The sequence below is a fragment of the Elgaria multicarinata genome, chromosome 7, assembly GCF_023053635.1.
Source record: "Elgaria multicarinata webbii isolate HBS135686 ecotype San Diego chromosome 7, rElgMul1.1.pri, whole genome shotgun sequence".
In the NCBI taxonomy this organism is placed as follows: domain Eukaryota; kingdom Metazoa; phylum Chordata; class Lepidosauria; order Squamata; family Anguidae; genus Elgaria; species Elgaria multicarinata.
Window position 1 is genome coordinate 92898863 of NC_086177.1, and position 23466 is coordinate 92922328.

A 23466-nucleotide genomic window follows, 5' to 3' on the forward strand; every position below is an offset into this window, starting at 1 on the left:
CTTACTGCAGGACACCACACTTTACTAGCCAGTCTTCCCTTCAAGGGAAGAGAAATGCTTACTGCAGGACACCACACTTTACTAGCCAGTCTTCCCTTCAAGGGGAGAGAAATGCTTACTGCAGGACACCACACTTTACTAGCCAGTATTTCCCTTCAAGGGTAGAGAAATGCTTATTGCAGGACACCACACTTTACTAGCCAGTCTTCCCTTCAAGGGGAGAGAAATGCTTACTGCCTGACACCACACTTTACTAGCCATTCTTCCCTTCAAGGGGAGAGAAATGCTTACTGCAGGACACCCCACTTTACTAGCCATTCTTCCCTTCAAGGGGAGAGAAATGCTTACTGCAGGACACCACACTTTACTAGCCATTCTTCCCTTCAAGGGGAGAGAAATGCTTATTGCAGGACACCACACTTTACTAGCCAGTCTTCCCTTCAAGGGGAGAGAAATGCTTACTGCAGGACTCCCCGCTTTTCTGGACAGACTTCCCTTCAAAGGAAGAGAAGTACTTATTGCAGGACTTCACACTTTACTGGCCAGTCTTCCCTTCAAGGGGAGAGAAATGCTTACTGCAGGACACCACACTTTACTAGCCAGTCTCCCCTTCAAGGGAAGAGAAGTACTTATTGCAGGACTGCACACTTTACTGGCCAGTCTTCCCTTCAAGGGGAGAGAATTGCTTAGATCAGGCCACCAAACTTTACCAGCCAGTCTTCCCTTCAAGGGGAGAGAAGTGCTTATTGCAGGCCACCAAACTTTACTATCCAGACTTCCCTTCAAAGGCAGAGAAGTGCTTATTTCAGGAGACCACACTTTACCAGCCAGTCTTCCCTTCAAGGGGAGAGAAGGGTTTATTGCAGGACACCATACTTTTCTGGACAGACTTCCCTTCAACGGAAGAGAAGTGCTTATTTTAGGCCACCACTCTTTACTGGCCAGTGTCCCCCCCTCACTCCCCTTTATGTGGTGGGCTTTGCTTTTTAACGCTTCCAAGGAAAGCGAGACATCTTACATCGTCGTCTTCCTCTCCAGTTGATCCTCAAAAAAAATCCTTTAAGGTAAGTCAGTCCAGCTCTCTAAGCAATAAATTACACTGGCTTTGATTTCACTTGTTTTTGTGCTTTTACCTTTCATTTGTTGATTTACAGTTTTTAATTCTTTATGTGGGTATGTTCTGTGTTTTAGAATTTAAATTTTGTATACTCGTTTTTACCTTAATTTTAGAATTTCTGTAAACCGCCCAGGGAGCCCTTGCTATGGGAGCAGTATATAAGTGCAATAAATTAAAAAATAAAATGTGGATTTTCACTCCTCTGTCCCAGGATGATGGTGTGCTGCACCTCTGAAATCAAGGACCAAGACTTCCCTGGCCATTTCTCTGCAGTCCACTTGCTGGATGGATTGAATAGAAAGTGAATGCAGGTGTTGAAGAAGGGATGCCCGGAAGTTCTGCTGTAAAGACGAAAGAGGAAAGCACTGCCTTCAGAGGGAGGGGACCTATTATTGCCAGCCTTCACACTTTACTTGCCAGTCTTCCCTTCAAGGGGAGAGAATTGCTTAGTTCCGGCCACCAAACTTTACTGTCCAGTCTTCCCTTCAAGGGAAAAGAAGTACTTATTGCAGGACTCCACACTTTTCTGGACAGACTTAACTTCAAGGGTAGAGAAGTATTCATTGCAGGACTCCACACTTTACTGGCCAGTCTTCCCTTCAAGGGGAGAGAAGTGCTTATTGCAGGACACCACACTTTACTAGCCAGTCTTCCCTTCAAGGGGAGAGAAGTGCTTATTGCAGGACACCACACTTTACTAGCCAGTCTTCCCTTCAAGGGGAGAGAAATGCTTATTGCAGGACACCACACTTTACTAGGCATTCTTCCCTTCAAGGGGAGAGAAGTGCTTATTGCAGGACACCACACTTTACTGGCCAGTCTTCCCTTCAAGGGGAGAGAAGTGCTTATTGCAGGACACCACACTTTACTATGCATTCTTCCCTTCAAGGGGAGGGAAGTGCTTATTGCAGGACACCACACTTTACTGGCCAGTCTTCCCTTCAAGGGGAGAGAAGTGCTTATTGCAGGACACCACACTTTACTAGCCAGTCTTCCCTTCAAGGGGAGAGAAATGCTTACTGCAAGACACCACACTACTATCCAGTCTTCCCTTCAAGGGGAGAGAAATGCTTATTGCAGGACACCACACTTTACTAGCCAGTCTTCCCTTCAAGGGGAGAGAAATGCTTACTGCAGGACACCACACTTTACTAGCCAGTCTTCCCTTCAAGGGAAGAGAAATGCTTACTGCAGGACACCACACTTTACTAGCCAGTCTTCCCTTCAAGGGGAGAGAAATGCTTACTGCAGGACACCACACTTTACTAGCCAATCTTCCCTTCAAGGGGAGAGAAATGCTTACTGCAGGACACCACACTTTACTAGCCAGTCTTCCCTTCAAGGGGAGAGAAATGCTTACTGCAGGACACCACACTTTACTAGCCAGTCTTCCCTTCAAGGGGAGAGAAATGCTTACTGCAGGACACCACACTTTACTAGGCAGTATTTCCCTTCAAGGGGAGAGAAATGCTTATTGCAGGACACCACACTTTACTAGCCATTCTTCCCTTCAAGGGGAGAGAAATGCTTACTGCCTGACACCACACTTTACTAGCCATTCTTCCCTTCAAGGGGAGAGAAATGCTTACTGCAGGACACCACACTTTACTAGCCATTCTTCCCCTCAAGGGGAGAGAAATGCTTATTGCAGGACACCACACTTTACTAGCCAGTCTTCCCTTCAAGGGGAGAGAAATGCTTACTGCAGGACTCCCCGCTTTTCTGGACAGACTTCCCTTCAAAGGAAGAGAAGTACTTATTGCAGGACACCACACTTTACTGGCCAGTCTTCCCTTCAAGGGGAGATAATTGCTTAGATCAGGCCAACAAACTTTACCAGCCAGTCTTCCCTTCAATGGGAGAGAAATGCTTACTGCAGGACACCACAGTTTACTAGCCATTCTTCCCTTCAAGGGGAGAGAAATGCTTATTGCAGGACACCACACTTTACTAGCCAGTCTTCCCTTCAAGGGGAGAGAAATGCTTACTGCAGGACACCACACTTTACTAGCCAGTCTTCCCTTCAAGGGGAGAGAAATGCTTACTGCAGGACACCACACTTTACTAGCCAGTCTTCCCTTCAAGGGGAGAGAAATGCTTATTGCAGGACACCACAGTTTACTAGCCATTCTTCCCTTCAATTGGAGAGAAATGCTTATTGCAGGACACCACAGTTTACTAGCCAGTCTTCCCTTCAAGGGGAGAGAAATGCTTACTGCAGGACACCACACTTTACTAGCCAGTCTTCCCTTCAAGGGAAGAGAAATGCTTACTGCAGGACACCACACTTTACTAGCCAGTCTTCCCTTCAAGGGGAGAGAAATGCTGACTGCAGGACACCATACTTTCCTAGCCAGTCTTCGCTTCAAGGGGAGAGAAATGCTTACTGCAGGACACCACACTTTACTAGCCAGTCTTTCCTTCAAGGGGAGAGAAATGCTTACTGCAGGACACCACACTTTACTAGCCAGTCTTCCCTTCAAGGGGAGAGAAATGCTTACTGCAGGACACCACACTTTACTAGCCATTCTTCCCTTCAAGGGGAGAGAAATGCTTACTGCAGGACTCCCCGCTTTTCTGGACAGACTTCCCTTCAAAGGAAGAGAAGTACTTATTGCAGGACTGCACACTTTACTGGCCAGTCTTCCCTTCAAGGGGAGATAATTGCTTAGATCAGGCCAACAAACTTTACCAGCCAGTCTTCCCTTCAAGGGGAGAGAAATGCTTACTGCAGGACACCACAGTTTACTAGCCATTCTTCCCTTCAAGGGGAGAGAAATGCTTATTGCAGGACACCACACTTTACTAGCCAGTCTTCCCTTCAAGGGGAGAGAAATGCTTACTGCAGGACTCCCCACTTTTCTGGACAGACTTCCCTTCAAAGGAAGAGAAGTACTTATTGCAGGACTGCACACTTTACTGGCCAGTCTTCCCTTCAAGGGGAGATAATTGTTTAGATCAGGCCACCAAACTTTACTATCCAGTCTTCCCTTCAAAGGCAGAGAAGTGCTTATTTCAGGACACCACACTTTACTAGCCAGTCTCCCCTTCAAGGGAAGAGAAGTACTTATTGCAGGACTGCACATTTTACTGGCCAGTCTTCCCTTCAAGGGGAGAGAATTGCTTAGATCAGGCCACCAAACTTTACCAGCCAGTCTTCCCTTCAAGGGGAGAGAAGTGCTTACTGCAGGACACCACACTTTACCAGCCAGTCTTCCCTTCAAGGGGAGAGAAATGCTTTCTGCATGACACCATACTTTACTAGCCAGTCTTCCCTTCAAGGGGAGAGAAATGCTTATTGCAGGACACCACAGTTTACTAGCCATTCTTCCCTTCAATTGGAGAGAAATGCATATTGCAGGACACCACACTTTACTAGCCAGTCTTCCCTTCAAGGGGAGAGAAGGGTTTATTGCAGGACACCATACTTTTCTGGACAGACTTCCCTTCAACGGAAGAGAAGTGCTTATTTTAGGCCACCACTCTTTACTGGCCAGTGTCCCCCCCTCACTCCCCTTTATGTGGTGGGCTTTGCTTTTTAACGCTTCCAAGGAAAGCGAGGCATCTTACATCGTCGTCTTCCTCTCCAGTTGATCCTCAAAAAAAATCCTTTAAGGTAAGTCAGTCCAGCTCTCTAAGCAATATATTACACTGGCTTTGATTTCACTTGTTTTTGTGCTTTTACCTTTCATTTGTTGATTTACAGTTTTTAATTCTTTATGTGGGTATGTTCTGTGTTTTAGAATTTAAATTTTGTATACTCGTTTTTACCTTAATTTTAGAATTTCTGTAAACCGCCCAGGGAGCCCTTGCTATGGGAGCAGTATATAAGTGCAATAAATTAAAAAATAAAATGTGGATTTTCACTCCTCTGTCCCAGGATGATGGTGTGCTGCACCTCTGAAATCAAGGACCAAGACTTCCCTGGCCATTTCTCTGCAGTCCACTTGCTGGATGGATTGAATAGAAAGTGAATGCAGGTGTTGAAGAAGGGATGCCCGGAAGTTCTGCTGTAAAGACGAAAGAGGAAAGCACTGCCTTCAGAGGGAGGGGACCTATTATTGCCAGCCTTCACACTTTACTTGCCAGTCTTCCCTTCAAGGGGAGAGAAATGCTTACTGCAGGACACCACACTTTACTAGCCAGTCTTCCCTTCAAGGGAAGAGAAATGCTTACTGCAGGACACCACACTTTACTAGCCAGTCTTTCCTTCAAGGGGAGAGAAATGCTTACTGCAGGACACCACACTTTACTAGCCAGTCTTCCCTTCAAGGGAAGAGAAATGCTTACTGCAGGACACCACACTTTACTAGCCAGTCTTCCCTTCAAGGGGAGAGAAATGCTTATTGCAGGACACCACACTTTACTAGCCATTCTTCCCTTCAAGGGGAGAGAAATGCTTACTGCCTGACACCACACTTTACTAGCCATTCTTCCCTTCAAGGGGAGAGAAATGCTTATTGCAGGACACCACACTTTACTAGCCTGTCTTCCCTTCAAGGGGAGAGAAATGCTTACTGCAGGACACCACACTTCACTAGCCAGTCTTCCCTTCAAGGGGAGAGAAATGCTTACTGCAGGACACCACACTTTACTAGCCAGTCTTCCCTTCAAGGGGAGAGAAATGCTTACTGCTGGACACCACACTTTACTAGCCAGTCTTCCCTTCAAGGGGAGAGAAGTGCTTACTGCAGGACACCACACTTTACTAGCAATTCTTCACTTCAAGGGGAGAGAAGTGCTTATAGCAGGACACCACACTTTACTAGGCATTCTTCCCTTCAAGGGGAGAGAAGTGCTTATTGCAGGACACCACACTTTACTGGCCAGTCTTCCCTTCAAGGGGAGAGAAATGCTTACTGCATGACACCATACTTTACTAGCCAGTCTTCCCTTCAAGGGGAGAGAAATGCTTACTGCAGGACACCACACTTTACTAGCCAGTCTTCCCTTCAAGGGGAGAGAAATGCTTACTGCAGGACACCACACTTTACTAGCCAGTCTTCCCTTCAAGGGGAGAGAAATGCTTATTGCAGGACACCACAGTTTACTAGCCATTCTTCCCTTCAATTGGATAGAAATGCTTATTGCAGGCCACCAAACTTTACCAGCCAGTCTTCCCTTCAAGGGGAGAGAAATGCTTACTGCAGGACACCACACTTTACTAGCCAGTCTTCCCTTCAAGGGAAGAGAAATGCTTACTGCAGGATACCACACTTTACTAGCCAGTCTTCCCTTCAAGGGGAGAGAAATGCTTACTGCAGGACACCATACTTTCCTAGCCAGTCTTCCCTTCAAGGGGTGAGAAATGCTTACTGCAGGACACCACACTTTACTAGCCAGTCTTCCCTTCAAGGGGAGAGAAATGCTTACTGCAGGACACCACACTTTACTAGCCAGTCTTCCCTTCAAGGGAAGAGAAATGCTTACTGCAGGACACCACACTTTACTAGCCAGTCTTCCCTTCAAGGGGAGAGAAATGCTTATTGCAGGACACCACACTTTACTAGCCATTCTTCCCTTCAAGGGGAGAGAAATGCTTACTGCCTGACACCACACTTTACTAGCCATTCTTCCCTTCAAGGGGAGAGAAATGCTTACTGCAGGACACCACACTTTACTAGCCATTCTTCCCTTCAAGGGGAGAGAAATGCTTATTGCAGGACACCACACTTTACTAGCCAGTCTTCCCTTCAAGGGGAGAGAAATGCTTACTGCAGGACTCCCCGCTTTTCTGGACAGACTTCCCTTCAAAGGAAGAGAAGTACTTATTGCAGGACTGCACACTTTACTGGCCAGTCTTCCCTTCAAGGGGAGATAATTGCTTAGATCAGGCCACCAAACTTTACCAGCCAGTCTTCCCTTCAAGGGGAGAGAAATGCTTACTGCAGGACACCACAGTTTACTAGCCTTTCTTCCCTTCAAGGGGAGAGAAATGCTTATTGCAGGACACCACACTTTACTAGCCAGTCTTCCCTTCAAGGGGAGAGAAATGCTTACTGCAGGACTCCCCGCTTTTCTGGACAGACTTCCCTTCAAAGGAAGAGAAGTACTTATTGCAGGACACCACACTTTATTAGCCAGTCTTCCCTTCAAAGGGAGAGAATTGCTTAGTTCTGGCCACCAAACTTTACTGTCCAGTCTTCCCTTCAAGGGAAAAGAAGTACTTATTGCAGGACTCCACACTTTTCTGGACAGACTTAACTTCAAGGGAAGAGAAGTATTCATTGCAGGACTCCACACTTTACTGGCCAGTCTTCCCTTCAAGGGGAGAGAAGTGCTTATTGCAGGACACCACACTTTACTAGCCAGTCTTCCCTTCAAGGGGAGAGAAGTGCTTATTGCAGGACACCACACTTTACTAGGCATTCTTCCCTTCAAGGGGAGAGAAGTGCTTATTGCAGGACAACACACTTTACTGGCCAGTCTTCCCTTCAAGGGGAGAGAAGTGCTTATTGCAGGACACCACACTTTACTAGCCAGTCTTCCCTTCAAGGGGAGAGAAATGCTTACTGCAATACACCACACTACTATCCAGTCTTCCCTTCAAGGGGAGAGAAATGCTTATTGCAGGACACCACACTTTACTAGCCAGTCTTCCCTTCAAGGGGAGAGAATTGCTTAGTTCCGGCCACCAAACTTTACTGTCCAGTCTTCCCTTCAAGGGAAAAGAAGTACTTATTGCAGGACTCCACACTTTTCTGGACAGACTTAACTTCAAGGGAAGAGAAGTATTCATTGCAGGACTCCACACTTTACTGGCCAGTCTTCCCTTCAAGGGGAGAGAAGTGCTTATTGCAGGACACCACACTTTACTAGCCAGTCTTCCCTTCAAGGGGAGAGAAATGCTTACTGCAGGACACCACACTTTACTAGGCATTCTTCCCTTCAAGGGGAGAGAAGTGCTTATTGCAGGACACCACACTTTACTGGCATTCTTCCCTTCAAGGGGAGAGAAGTGCTTATTGCAGGACACCACACTTTACTGGCCAGTCTTCCCTTCAAGGGGAGAGAAGTGCTTATTGCAGGACACCACACTTTACTAGGCATTCTTCCCTTCAAGGGGAGAGAAGTGCTTATTGCAGGACAACACACTTTACTGGCCAGTCTTCCCTTCAAGGGGAGAGAAGTGCTTATTGCAGGACACCACACTTTACTAGCCAGTCTTCCCTTCAAGGGGAGAGAAATGCTTACTGCAAGACACCACACTACTATCCAGTCTTCCCTTCAAGGGGAGAGAAATGCTTATTGCAGGACACCACACTTTACTAGCCAGTCTTCCCTTCAAGGGGAGAGAAATGCTTACTGCAGGACACCACACTTTACTAGCCAGTCTTCCCTTCAAGGGAAGAGAAATGCTTACTGCAGGACACCACACTTTACTAGCCAGTCTTCCCTTCAAGGGGAGAGAAATGCTTACTGCAGGACACCACACTTTACTAGCCAGTCTTCCCTTCAAGGGGAGAGAAATGCTTACTGCAGGACACCACACTTTACTAGCCAGTCTTCCCTTCAAGGGGAGAGAAATGCTTACTGCAGGACACCACACTTTACTAGCCAGTCTTCCCTTCAAGGGAAGAGAAATGCTTACTGCAGGACACCACACTTTACTAGCCAGTCTTCCCTTCAAGGGGAGAGAAATGCTTACTGCAGGACACCACACTTTACTAGCCAGTATTTCCCTTCAAGGGTAGAGAAATGCTTATTGCAGGACACCACACTTTACTAGCCAGTCTTCCCTTCAAGGGGAGAGAAATGCTTACTGCCTGACACCACACTTTACTAGCCATTCTTCCCTTCAAGGGGAGAGAAATGCTTACTGCAGGACACCCCACTTTACTAGCCATTCTTCCCTTCAAGGGGAGAGAAATGCTTACTGCAGGACACCACACTTTACTAGCCATTCTTCCCTTCAAGGGGAGAGAAATGCTTATTGCAGGACACCACACTTTACTAGCCAGTCTTCCCTTCAAGGGGAGAGAAATGCTTACTGCAGGACTCCCCGCTTTTCTGGACAGACTTCCCTTCAAAGGAAGAGAAGTACTTATTGCAGGACTTCACACTTTACTGGCCAGTCTTCCCTTCAAGGGGAGAGAAATGCTTACTGCAGGACACCACACTTTACTAGCCAGTCTCCCCTTCAAGGGAAGAGAAGTACTTATTGCAGGACTGCACACTTTACTGGCCAGTCTTCCCTTCAAGGGGAGAGAATTGCTTAGATCAGGCCACCAAACTTTACCAGCCAGTCTTCCCTTCAAGGGGAGAGAAGTGCTTATTGCAGGCCACCAAACTTTACTATCCAGACTTCCCTTCAAAGGCAGAGAAGTGCTTATTTCAGGAGACCACACTTTACCAGCCAGTCTTCCCTTCAAGGGGAGAGAAGGGTTTATTGCAGGACACCATACTTTTCTGGACAGACTTCCCTTCAACGGAAGAGAAGTGCTTATTTTAGGCCACCACTCTTTACTGGCCAGTGTCCCCCCCTCACTCCCCTTTATGTGGTGGGCTTTGCTTTTTAACGCTTCCAAGGAAAGCGAGACATCTTACATCGTCGTCTTCCTCTCCAGTTGATCCTCAAAAAAAATCCTTTAAGGTAAGTCAGTCCAGCTCTCTAAGCAATAAATTACACTGGCTTTGATTTCACTTGTTTTTGTGCTTTTACCTTTCATTTGTTGATTTACAGTTTTTAATTCTTTATGTGGGTATGTTCTGTGTTTTAGAATTTAAATTTTGTATACTCGTTTTTACCTTAATTTTAGAATTTCTGTAAACCGCCCAGGGAGCCCTTGCTATGGGAGCAGTATATAAGTGCAATAAATTAAAAAATAAAATGTGGATTTTCACTCCTCTGTCCCAGGATGATGGTGTGCTGCACCTCTGAAATCAAGGACCAAGACTTCCCTGGCCATTTCTCTGCAGTCCACTTGCTGGATGGATTGAATAGAAAGTGAATGCAGGTGTTGAAGAAGGGATGCCCGGAAGTTCTGCTGTAAAGACGAAAGAGGAAAGCACTGCCTTCAGAGGGAGGGGACCTATTATTGCCAGCCTTCACACTTTACTTGCCAGTCTTCCCTTCAAGGGGAGAGAATTGCTTAGTTCCGGCCACCAAACTTTACTGTCCAGTCTTCCCTTCAAGGGAAAAGAAGTACTTATTGCAGGACTCCACACTTTTCTGGACAGACTTAACTTCAAGGGTAGAGAAGTATTCATTGCAGGACTCCACACTTTACTGGCCAGTCTTCCCTTCAAGGGGAGAGAAGTGCTTATTGCAGGACACCACACTTTACTAGCCAGTCTTCCCTTCAAGGGGAGAGAAGTGCTTATTGCAGGACACCACACTTTACTAGCCAGTCTTCCCTTCAAGGGGAGAGAAATGCTTATTGCAGGACACCACACTTTACTAGGCATTCTTCCCTTCAAGGGGAGAGAAGTGCTTATTGCAGGACACCACACTTTACTGGCCAGTCTTCCCTTCAAGGGGAGAGAAGTGCTTATTGCAGGACACCACACTTTACTATGCATTCTTCCCTTCAAGGGGAGGGAAGTGCTTATTGCAGGACACCACACTTTACTGGCCAGTCTTCCCTTCAAGGGGAGAGAAGTGCTTATTGCAGGACACCACACTTTACTAGCCAGTCTTCCCTTCAAGGGGAGAGAAATGCTTACTGCAAGACACCACACTACTATCCAGTCTTCCCTTCAAGGGGAGAGAAATGCTTATTGCAGGACACCACACTTTACTAGCCAGTCTTCCCTTCAAGGGGAGAGAAATGCTTACTGCAGGACACCACACTTTACTAGCCAGTCTTCCCTTCAAGGGAAGAGAAATGCTTACTGCAGGACACCACACTTTACTAGCCAGTCTTCCCTTCAAGGGGAGAGAAATGCTTACTGCAGGACACCACACTTTACTAGCCAATCTTCCCTTCAAGGGGAGAGAAATGCTTACTGCAGGACACCACACTTTACTAGCCAGTCTTCCCTTCAAGGGGAGAGAAATGCTTACTGCAGGACACCACACTTTACTAGCCAGTCTTCCCTTCAAGGGGAGAGAAATGCTTACTGCAGGACACCACACTTTACTAGGCAGTATTTCCCTTCAAGGGGAGAGAAATGCTTATTGCAGGACACCACACTTTACTAGCCATTCTTCCCTTCAAGGGGAGAGAAATGCTTACTGCCTGACACCACACTTTACTAGCCATTCTTCCCTTCAAGGGGAGAGAAATGCTTACTGCAGGACACCACACTTTACTAGCCATTCTTCCCCTCAAGGGGAGAGAAATGCTTATTGCAGGACACCACACTTTACTAGCCAGTCTTCCCTTCAAGGGGAGAGAAATGCTTACTGCAGGACTCCCCGCTTTTCTGGACAGACTTCCCTTCAAAGGAAGAGAAGTACTTATTGCAGGACACCACACTTTACTGGCCAGTCTTCCCTTCAAGGGGAGATAATTGCTTAGATCAGGCCAACAAACTTTACCAGCCAGTCTTCCCTTCAATGGGAGAGAAATGCTTACTGCAGGACACCACAGTTTACTAGCCATTCTTCCCTTCAAGGGGAGAGAAATGCTTATTGCAGGACACCACACTTTACTAGCCAGTCTTCCCTTCAAGGGGAGAGAAATGCTTATTGCAGGACACCACAGTTTACTAGCCATTCTTCCCTTCAATTGGAGAGAAATGCTTATTGCAGGACACCACAGTTTACTAGCCAGTCTTCCCTTCAAGGGGAGAGAAATGCTTACTGCAGGACACCACACTTTACTAGCCAGTCTTCCCTTCAAGGGAAGAGAAATGCTTACTGCAGGACACCACACTTTACTAGCCAGTCTTCCCTTCAAGGGGAGAGAAATGCTGACTGCAGGACACCATACTTTCCTAGCCAGTCTTCGCTTCAAGGGGAGAGAAATGCTTACTGCAGGACACCACACTTTACTAGCCAGTCTTTCCTTCAAGGGGAGAGAAATGCTTACTGCAGGACACCACACTTTACTAGCCAGTCTTCCCTTCAAGGGGAGAGAAATGCTTACTGCAGGACACCACACTTTACTAGCCATTCTTCCCTTCAAGGGGAGAGAAATGCTTACTGCAGGACTCCCCGCTTTTCTGGACAGACTTCCCTTCAAAGGAAGAGAAGTACTTATTGCAGGACTGCACACTTTACTGGCCAGTCTTCCCTTCAAGGGGAGATAATTGCTTAGATCAGGCCAACAAACTTTACCAGCCAGTCTTCCCTTCAAGGGGAGAGAAATGCTTACTGCAGGACACCACAGTTTACTAGCCATTCTTCCCTTCAAGGGGAGAGAAATGCTTATTGCAGGACACCACACTTTACTAGCCAGTCTTCCCTTCAAGGGGAGAGAAATGCTTACTGCAGGACTCCCCGCTTTTCTGGACAGACTTCCCTTCAAAGGAAGAGAAGTACTTATTGCAGGACTGCACACTTTACTGGCCAGTCTTCCCTTCAAGGGGAGATAATTGTTTAGATCAGGCCACCAAACTTTACTATCCAGTCTTCCCTTCAAAGGCAGAGAAGTGCTTATTTCAGGACACCACACTTTACTAGCCAGTCTCCCCTTCAAGGGAAGAGAAGTACTTATTGCAGGACTGCACATTTTACTGGCCAGTCTTCCCTTCAAGGGGAGAGAATTGCTTAGATCAGGCCACCAAACTTTACCAGCCAGTCTTCCCTTCAAGGGGAGAGAAGTGCTTACTGCAGGACACCACACTTTACCAGCCAGTCTTCCCTTCAAGGGGAGAGAAATGCTTTCTGCATGACACCATACTTTACTAGCCAGTCTTCCCTTCAAGGGGAGAGAAATGCTTATTGCAGGACACCACAGTTTACTAGCCATTCTTCCCTTCAATTGGAGAGAAATGCATATTGCAGGACACCACACTTTACTAGCCAGTCTTCCCTTCAAGGGGAGAGAAGGGTTTATTGCAGGACACCACACTTTTCTGGACAGACTTCCCTTCAACGGAAGAGAAGTGCTTATTTTAGGCCACCACTCTTTACTGGCCAGTGTCCCCCCCTCACTCCCCTTTATGTGGTGGGCTTTGCTTTTTAACGCTTCCAAGGAAAGCGAGGCATCTTACATCGTCGTCTTCCTCTCCAGTTGATCCTCAAAAAAAATCCTTTAAGGTAAGTCAGTCCAGCTCTCTAAGCAATATATTACACTGGCTTTGATTTCACTTGTTTTTGTGCTTTTACCTTTCATTTGTTGATTTACAGTTTTTAATTCTTTATGTGGGTATGTTCTGTGTTTTAGAATTTAAATTTTGTATACTCGTTTTTACCTTAATTTTAGAATTTCTGTAAACCGCCCAGGGAGCCCTTGCTATGGGAGCAGTATATAAGTGCAATAAATTAAAAAATAAAATGTGGATTTTCACTCCTCTGTCCCAGGATGATGGTGTGCTGCACCTCTGAAATCAAGGACCAAGACTTCCCTGGCCATTTCTCTGCAGTCCACTTGCTGGATGGATTGAATAGAAAGTGAATGCAGGTGTTGAAGAAGGGATGCCCGGAAGTTCTGCTGTAAAGACGAAAGAGGAAAGCACTGCCTTCAGAGGGAGGGGACCTATTATTGCCAGCCTTCACACTTTACTTGCCAGTCTTCCCTTCAAGGGGAGAGAAATGCTTACTGCAGGACACCACACTTTACTAGCCAGTCTTCCCTTCAAGGGAAGAGAAATGCTTACTGCAGGACACCACACTTTACTAGCCAGTCTTTCCTTCAAGGGGAGAGAAATGCTTACTGCAGGACACCACACTTTACTAGCCAGTCTTCCCTTCAAGGGAAGAGAAATGCTTACTGCAGGACACCACACTTTACTAGCCAGTCTTCCCTTCAAGGGGAGAGAAATGCTTATTGCAGGACACCACACTTTACTAGCCATTCTTCCCTTCAAGGGGAGAGAAATGCTTACTGCCTGACACCACACTTTACTAGCCATTCTTCCCTTCAAGGGGAGAGAAATGCTTATTGCAGGACACCACACTTTACTAGCCTGTCTTCCCTTCAAGGGGAGAGAAATGCTTACTGCAGGACACCACACTTCACTAGCCAGTCTTCCCTTCAAGGGGAGAGAAATGCTTACTGCAGGACACCACACTTTACTAGCCAGTCTTCCCTTCAAGGGGAGAGAAATGCTTACTGCTGGACACCACACTTTACTAGCCAGTCTTCCCTTCAAGGGGAGAGAAGTGCTTACTGCAGGACACCACACTTTACTAGCAATTCTTCACTTCAAGGGGAGAGAAGTGCTTATAGCAGGACACCACACTTTACTAGGCATTCTTCCCTTCAAGGGGAGAGAAGTGCTTATTGCAGGACACCACACTTTACTGGCCAGTCTTCCCTTCAAGGGGAGAGAAATGCTTACTGCATGACACCATACTTTACTAGCCAGTCTTCCCTTCAAGGGGAGAGAAATGCTTACTGCAGGACACCACACTTTACTAGCCAGTCTTCCCTTCAAGGGGAGAGAAATGCTTACTGCAGGACACCACACTTTACTAGCCAGTCTTCCCTTCAAGGGGAGAGAAATGCTTATTGCAGGACACCACAGTTTACTAGCCATTCTTCCCTTCAATTGGATAGAAATGCTTATTGCAGGCCACCAAACTTTACCAGCCAGTCTTCCCTTCAAGGGGAGAGAAATGCTTACTGCAGGACACCACACTTTACTAGCCAGTCTTCCCTTCAAGGGAAGAGAAATGCTTACTGCAGGATACCACACTTTACTAGCCAGTCTTCCCTTCAAGGGGAGAGAAATGCTTACTGCAGGACACCATACTTTCCTAGCCAGTCTTCCCTTCAAGGGGTGAGAAATGCTTACTGCAGGACACCACACTTTACTAGCCAGTCTTCCCTTCAAGGGGAGAGAAATGCTTACTGCAGGACACCACACTTTACTAGCCAGTCTTCCCTTCAAGGGAAGAGAAATGCTTACTGCAGGACACCACACTTTACTAGCCAGTCTTCCCTTCAAGGGGAGAGAAATGCTTATTGCAGGACACCACACTTTACTAGCCATTCTTCCCTTCAAGGGGAGAGAAATGCTTACTGCCTGACACCACACTTTACTAGCCATTCTTCCCTTCAAGGGGAGAGAAATGCTTACTGCAGGACACCACACTTTACTAGCCATTCTTCCCTTCAAGGGGAGAGAAATGCTTATTGCAGGACACCACACTTTACTAGCCAGTCTTCCCTTCAAGGGGAGAGAAATGCTTACTGCAGGACTCCCCGCTTTTCTGGACAGACTTCCCTTCAAAGGAAGAGAAGTACTTATTGCAGGACTGCACACTTTACTGGCCAGTCTTCCCTTCAAGGGGAGATAATTGCTTAGATCAGGCCACCAAACTTTACCAGCCAGTCTTCCCTTCAAGGGGAGAGAAATGCTTACTGCAGGACACCACAGTTTACTAGCCTTTCTTCCCTTCAAGGGGAGAGAAATGCTTATTGCAGGACACCACACTTTACTAGCCAGTCTTCCCTTCAAGGGGAGAGAAATGCTTACTGCAGGACTCCCCGCTTTTCTGGACAGACTTCCCTTCAAAGGAAGAGAAGTACTTATTGCAGGACTGCACACTTTACTGGCCAGTCTTCCCTTCAAGGGGAGATAATTGCTTAGATCAGGCCACCAAACTTTACTATCCAGTCTTCCCTTCAAAGGCAGAGAAGTGCTTATTTCAGGAAACCACACTTTACCAGCCAGTCTTCCCTTCAAGGGGAGAGAAGTGCTTACTGCAGGACACCACACTTTACTAGCCAGTATTCCCTTCAAGGGGAGAGAAGGGTTTATTGCAGGACACCACACTTTTCTGGACAGACTTCCCTTCAACGGAAGAGAAGTGCTTATTTTAGGCCACCACTCTTTACTGGCCAGTGTCCCCCCCTCACTCCCCTTTATGTGGTGGGCTTTGCTTTTTAACGCTTCCAAGGAAAGCGAGGCATCTTACATCGTCGTCTTCCTCTCCAGTTGATCCTCAAAAAAAATCCTTTAAGGTAAGTCAGTCCAGCTCTCTAAGCAATATATTACACTGGCTTTGATTTCACTTGTTTTTGTGCTTTTACCTTTCATTTGTTGATTTACAGTTTTTAATTCTTTATGTGGGTATGTTCTGTGTTTTAGAATTTAAATTTTGTATACTCGTTTTTACCTTAATTTTAGAATTTCTGTAAACCGCCCAGGGAGCCCTTGCTATGGGAGCAGTATATAAGTGCAATAAATTAAAAAATAAAATGTGGATTTTCACTCCTCTGTCCCAGGATGATGGTGTGCTGCACCTCTGAAATCAAGGACCAAGACTTCCCTGGCCATTTCTCTGCAGTCCACTTGCTGGATGGATTGAATAGAAAGTGAATGCAGGTGTTGAAGAAGGGATGCCCGGAAGTTCTGCTGTAAAGACGAAAGAGGAAAGCACTGCCTTCAGAGGGAGGGGACCTATTATTGCCAGCCTTCACACTTTACTAGCCAGTCTTCCCTTCAAAGGGAGTGAAGTGCTTATTGCACGACACCACACGTTACTAGCCAGTCTTCCCTTTTTGGGAAGAGAAATGCTTATTGCAGGACACCACACTTTACCAGCCAGTCTTCCCTTCAAGGGGAGAGAAGTGCTCATTGCAGGACACCACACTTTACTAGCCAGTCTTCCCTTCAAGGGGAGAGAAATGCTTATTGCAGGACACCACACTTTACTAGCCAGTCTTCCCTTCAAGAGGAGAGAAATGCTTACTGCAGGACACCACACTTTACTAGCCAGTCTTCCCTTCAAGGGGAGAGAAATGCTTACTGCAGAACACCACACTTTATTAGCCAGTCTTCCCTTCAAAGGGAGAGAAATGCTTATTGCAGGACACCACACTTTACTAGCCAGTCTTCCCTTCAAGGGGAGAGAAATGCTTATTGCAGGACACCACACTTTACTAGCCAGTCTTCCCTTCAAGGGGAGAGAAATCCTTACTGCAGGACACCAAACTTTACTAGCCAGTCTACCCTTCAAGGGGAGAGAAATGCTTATTGCAGGACACCACACTTTACTAGCCATTCTTCCCTTCAAGGGGAGAGAAGTGCATATTGCAGGACACCGCAATTTACTAGCCAGTCTTCCCTTCCAGGAGAGAGAAGTGCTTATTGCAGGACACCGCACTTTACTAGCCAGTCTTCCCTTCAAAGGGAGAGAAATGCTTATTGCAGGACACCACACTTTACTAGCCAGTCTTCCCTTCAAGGGGAGAGAAATGCTTACTGCAGGACACCACACTTTATTAGCCAGTCTTCCCTTCAAAGGGAGAGAAATGCTTATTGCAGGACACCACACTTTACTAGCCAGTCTTCCCTTCAAGGGGAGAGAAATGCTTATTGCAGGACACCACACTTTACTAGCCAGTCTTCCCTTCAAGGGGAGGGAAATCCTTACTGCAGGACACCACACTTTACTAGCCAGTCTTCCCTTCAAGGGGAGAGAAATGCTTATTGCAGGACACCACACTTTACTAGCCAGTCTTCCCTTCCAGGAGAGAGAAGTGCTTATTGCAGGACACCGCACTTTACTAGCCAGTCTTCCCTTCAAAGGGAGAGAAATGCTTATTGCAGGACACCACACTTTACTAGCCAGTCTTCCCTTCAAGGGGAGAGAAATGCTTATTGCAGGACACCACACTTTACTAGCCAGTCTTCCCTTCCAGGAGAGAGAAGTGCTTATTTCAGAGCACCACACTTTACTAGCCAGTCTTCCCTTCAAAGAGAGAGAAATGCTTACTGCAGGACACTACACTTTACTAGCCAGTCTTCCCTTCAAGGGGAGAGAAATGCTTATTGCAGTACACCACACTTTACTAGCCATTCTTCCCTTCAAGGGGAGAGAAGTGCATATTGCAGGACACCGCAATTTACTAGCCAGTCTTCCCTTCAAGGGGAGAGAAGTGCTTATTGCAGGACACCACACTTTACTAGCCAGTCTTCCCTTCAAAGGGAGAGAAATGCTTATTGCAGGACACCACAGTTTACTAGCCAGTCTTCCCTTCAAGGGGAGAGAAATGCTTATTGCAGGACACCACACTTTACTAGCCAGTCTTCCCTTCAAGGGGAGAGAAATGCTTACTGCAGGACACCACACTTTACTAGCCAGTCTTCCCTTCAAGGGGAGAGAAATGCTTATTGCACGACACCACACTTTACTAGCCATTCTTCCCTTCAAGGGGAGAGAAGTGCATATTGCAGGACACCACACTTTACTAGCCAGTCTTCCCTTCAAAGGGAGAGAAATGCTTACTGCAGGACACCACACTTTACTAGCCAGTCTTCCCTTCAAAGGGAGAGAAATGCTTATTGCAGGACACAACACTTTACTAGCCACTCTTCCCTTCAAGGGGAGAGAAATGCTTATTGCAGGACACCACACTTTACTAGCCAGTCTTCCCTTCAAGGGGAGAGAAATCCTTACTGCAGGACACCACACTTTACTAGCCAGTCTTCCCTTCAAGGGGAGAGAAATGCTTATTGCAGGACACCACACTTTACTAGCCATTCTTCCCTTCAAGGGGAGAGAAGTGCATATTGCAGGATACCGCAATTTACTAGCCAGTCTTCCCTTCCAGGAGAGAGAAGTGCTTATTGCAGGACACCACACTTTACTAGCCCGTCTTCCCTTCAAGGGGAGAGAAATGCTTATTACATGACACCATACTTTACTAGCCAGTCTTCCCTTCAAGGGGAGAGAAATGCTTATTACAGGACACCACAATTTACTAGCCAGTCTTCCCTTCAAGGGGAGAGAAGTGCTTATTGCAGGACACCACAGTTTACTGGCAATTCTTCCCTTCATGGGGAGAGAAGTGCTTATTGCAGAACACCACACTTTACTAGCCAGTCTTCCCTTCAAGGGGAGAGAAATGCTTACTGCAGGACACCACACTTTACTAGCCATTCTTCCCTTCAAAGGGAGAGAAATGCTTATTGCAGGACACCACAATTTACTAGCCAGTCTTCCCTTCAAGGGGAGAGAAATGCTTCCTGCAAGACACCACACTTTACTAGCCAGTCTTCCCTTCAAAGGGAGAGAAATGCTTATTGCAGGACACCACACTTTACTAGCCAGTCTTCCCTTCAAGGGGAGAGAAATGCTTATTGCAGGACACCACAGTTTACTAGCCAGTCTTCCCTTCAAGGGGAGAGAAATGCTTACTGCAGGACACCACACTTTACTAGCCAGTCTTCCCTTCAAGGGGAGAGAAATGCTTATTGCAGGACACCACACTTTGCTAGCCAGTCTTCCCTTCAATGGGAGAGAAATGCTTATTGCAGGACGCCACAGTTTACTAGCCAGACTTCCCTTCAAAGGGAGAGAAATGCTTACTGCAGGACACCACACTTTACTAGCCAGTCTTCCCTTCAAGGGGAGAGAAATGCTTATTGCAGGACACCACACTTTACTAGCCAGTCTTCCCTTCAAGGGGAGAGAAGTGCATATTGCAGGACACCGCACTTTACTCGCCAGTCTTCCCTTCAAAGGGAGAGAAATGCTTATTGCAGGACACCACACTTTAATAGCCTGTCTTCCCTTCAAAGGGAGAGAAATGCTTATTGCAGTACACCACACTTTACTAGCCATTCTTCCCTACAAGGGGAGAGAAGTGCTTATTGCAGGACACCACACTTTACTAGCCAGTCTTCCCTTCAAGGGGAGAGAAATGCTTACTGCAGAACACCACACTTGACTAGCGTGTCTTCCCTTCAAGGGGAGAGAAATGCTTACTGCAGGACACCACACTTTACTAGCCAGTCTTCCCTTCAAGGGGAGAGAAATGCTTACTGCAGGACACCACACTTTACTAGCGAGTCTTCCCTTCAAGGGGAGAGAAATGCTTACTGCAGGACACCACACTTTACTAGCCAGTCTTCCCTTCAAGGGGAGAGAAATGCTTACTCCAGGACACCACACTTTACTAGCGAGTCTTCCCTTCAAGGGGAGAGAAATGCTTACTGCAGGACACCACACTTTACTAGCCAGTCTTCCCTTCAAGGGGAGAGAAATGCTTAATGCAGGACACCACACTTTACTAGCCAGTCTTCCCTTCAAGGGGAGAGAAATGCTTACTGCAGGACACCACACTTTACTAGCCAGTCTTCCCTTCAAGGGGAGAGAAATGCTTACTGCAGGACACCACACTTTACTAGCCATTCTTCCCTTCAAGGGGAGAGAAATGCTTATTGCAGGACACCACAGTTTACTAGCCATTCTTCCCTTCAAGGGGAGAGAAATGCATATTGCAGGACACCACACTTTACTATCCAGTCTTCCCTTCAAGGGGAGAGAAATGCTTATTGCAGGACACCACACTTTACTAGCCAGTCTTCCCTTCAAAGGGAGAGAAATGCTTATTGCAGGACACCACACTTTACTAGCCAGTCTTCCCTTCAAGGGGAGAGAAATGCTTATTGCAGGACACCACAGTTTACTAGCCAGTCTTCCCTTCAAGGGGAGAGAAATGCTTACTGCAGGACACCACACTTTACTAGCCAGTCTTCCCTTCAAGGGAAGAGAAATGCTTACTGCAGGACACCACACTTTACTAGCCAGTCTTCCCTTCAAGGGGAGAGAAATGCTTACTGCAGGACACCACACTTTACTAGCCAGTCTTCCCTTCAAGGGGAGAGAAATGCTTATTGCAGGACACCACACTTTACTAGCCAGTCTTCCCTTCAAGGGGAGAGAAATGCTTACTGCAGGACACCACACTTTACTAGCCAGTCTTCCCTTCAAGGGGAGAGAAATGCTTACTGCAGGACACCACACTTTACTAGCCAGTCTTCCCTTCAAGGGGAGAGAAGTGCATATTGCAGGACACCACACTTTTCTGGACAGACTTCCCTTCAAGGGAAGAGAAGTGCTTATTGCAGGACACCACACTTTACTAGCCAGTCTTCCCTTCAAAGGGAGAGAAGTGCTTATTACAGGACACCACACTTTACTAGCCAGTCTTCCCTTTTTGGGAAGAGAAGTGCTTATTGCCAGACACCACAGTTTACTAGCCATTCTTCCCTTCAAGGGGAGAGAAGTGCTTATTGCAGGACACCACACTACTATCCAGTCTTCCCTTCAAGGGGAGAGAAATGCTTATTGCAGGACACCACACTTTACTAGCCAGTCTTCCCTTCAAGGGGAGAGAAATGCTTACTGCCTGACACCACACTTTACTAGCCATTCTTCCCTTCAAGGGGAGAGAAATGCTTACTGCAGGACACCACACTTTACTAGCCATTCTTCCCTTCAAGGGGAGAGAAATGCTTATTGCAGGACACCACACTTTACTAGCCAGTCTTCCCTTCAATGGGAGAGAAATGCTTACTGCAGTACACCACACTTTACTAGCCAGTCTTCCCTTCAAGGGGAGAGAAATGCTTATTGCAGGACACCACACTTTACTAGCCAGTCTTCCCTTCAAGGGGAGAGAAATGCTTACTGCAGGACACCACAATTTACTAGCCAGTCTTCCCTTCAAGGGGAGAGAAGGGCTTATTGCAGGACACCACACTTTACTAGCCAGTCTTCCCTTCAAGGGGAGAGAAATGCTTATTGCAGGAAACCACACTTTACTAGCCAGTCTTCCCTTCAAGGGGAGAGAAATGCTTATTGCAGGACACCACACTTTACTAGCCAGTCTTCCCTTCAAAGGGAGAGAAATGCTTACTGCAGGACACCACACTTTACTAGCCAGTCTTCCCTTCAAGGGGAGAGAAATGCTTATTGCAGGACACCACACTTTACTAGCCAGTCTTCCCTTCAAGGGGAGAGAAATGCATATTGCAGGACACGACACTTTACTAGCCAGTCTTCCCTTCAAGGGAAGAGAAATGCTTACTGCAGGACACCACACTTTACTAGCCAGTCTTCCCTTCAAAGGGAGAGAAATGCTTATTGCAGGACACCACACTTTACTAGCCAGTCTTCCCTTCAAGGGGAGAGAAATGCTTATTGCAGGACACCACAGTTTACTAGCCAGTCTTCCCTTCAAGGGGAGAGAAATGCTTACTGCAGGACACCACACTTTACTAGCCAGTCTTCCCTTCAAAGGGAGAGAAATGCTTACTGCAGGACACCACACTTTACTAGCCAGTCTTCCCTTCAAAGGGAGAGAAATGCTTATTGCAGGACACCACACTTTACTAGCCAGTCTTCCCTTCAAGGGGAGAGAAATGCTTACTGCAGGACACCACACTTTACTAGCCAGTCTTCCCTTCAAGGGGAGAGAAATGCTTATTGCAGGACACCACACTTTACTAGCCAGTCTTCCCTTCAAGGGGAGAGAAATGCTTATTGCAGGACACCACAGTTTACTAGCCAGTCTTCCCTTCAAGGGGAGAGAAATGCTTACCGCAGGACACCACACTTTACTAGCCAGTCTTCCCTTCAAGGGGAGAGAAGTGCATATTGCAGGACACCACACTTTTCTGGACAGACTTCCCTTCAAGGGAAGAGAAGTGCTTATTGCAGGACACCACACTTTACTAGCCAGTCTTCCCTTCAAAGGGAGAGAATTGCTTATAACAGGACACCACACTTTACTAGCCAGTCTTCCCTTTTTGGGAAGAGAAATGCTTATTGCCAGACACCACAGTTTACTAGCCATTCTTCCCTTCAAGGGGAGAGAAGTGCTTATTGCAGGACACCACACTACTATCCAGTCTTCCCTTCAAGGGAAGAGAAATGCTTATTGCAGGACACCACACTTTACTAGCCAGTCTTCCCTTCAAGGGGAGAGAAATGCTTATTGCAGGACACCACAGTTTACTATCCATTCTTCCCTTCAAGGGGAGAGAAGTGCTTATTGCAGGACACCACACTTTACTAGCCATTCTTCCCTTCAAGGGGAGAGAAGTGCTTATTGCAGGACACCACAGTTTACTAGCCATTCTTCCCTTCAAGGGGAGAGAAGTGCTTATTGCAGGACACCACACTACTATCCAGTCTTCCCTTCAAGGGGAGAGAAATGCTTATTGCAGGACACCACACTTTACTAGCCAGTCTTCCCTTCAAGGGGAGAGAAATGCTTACTGCAGGACACCACAATTTACTAGCCAGTCTTCCCTTCAAGGGGAGAGAAGGGCTTATTGCAGGACACCACACTTTACTAGCCAGTCTTCCCTTCAAGGGGAGAGAAATGCTTATTGCAGGAAACCACACTTTACTAGCCAGTCTTCCCTTCAAGGGGAGAGAAATGCTTATTGCAGGACACCACACTTTACTAGCCAGTCTTCCCTTCAAAGGGAGAGAAATGCTTACTGCAGGACACCACACTTTACTAGCCAGTCTTCCCTTCAAGGGGAGAGAA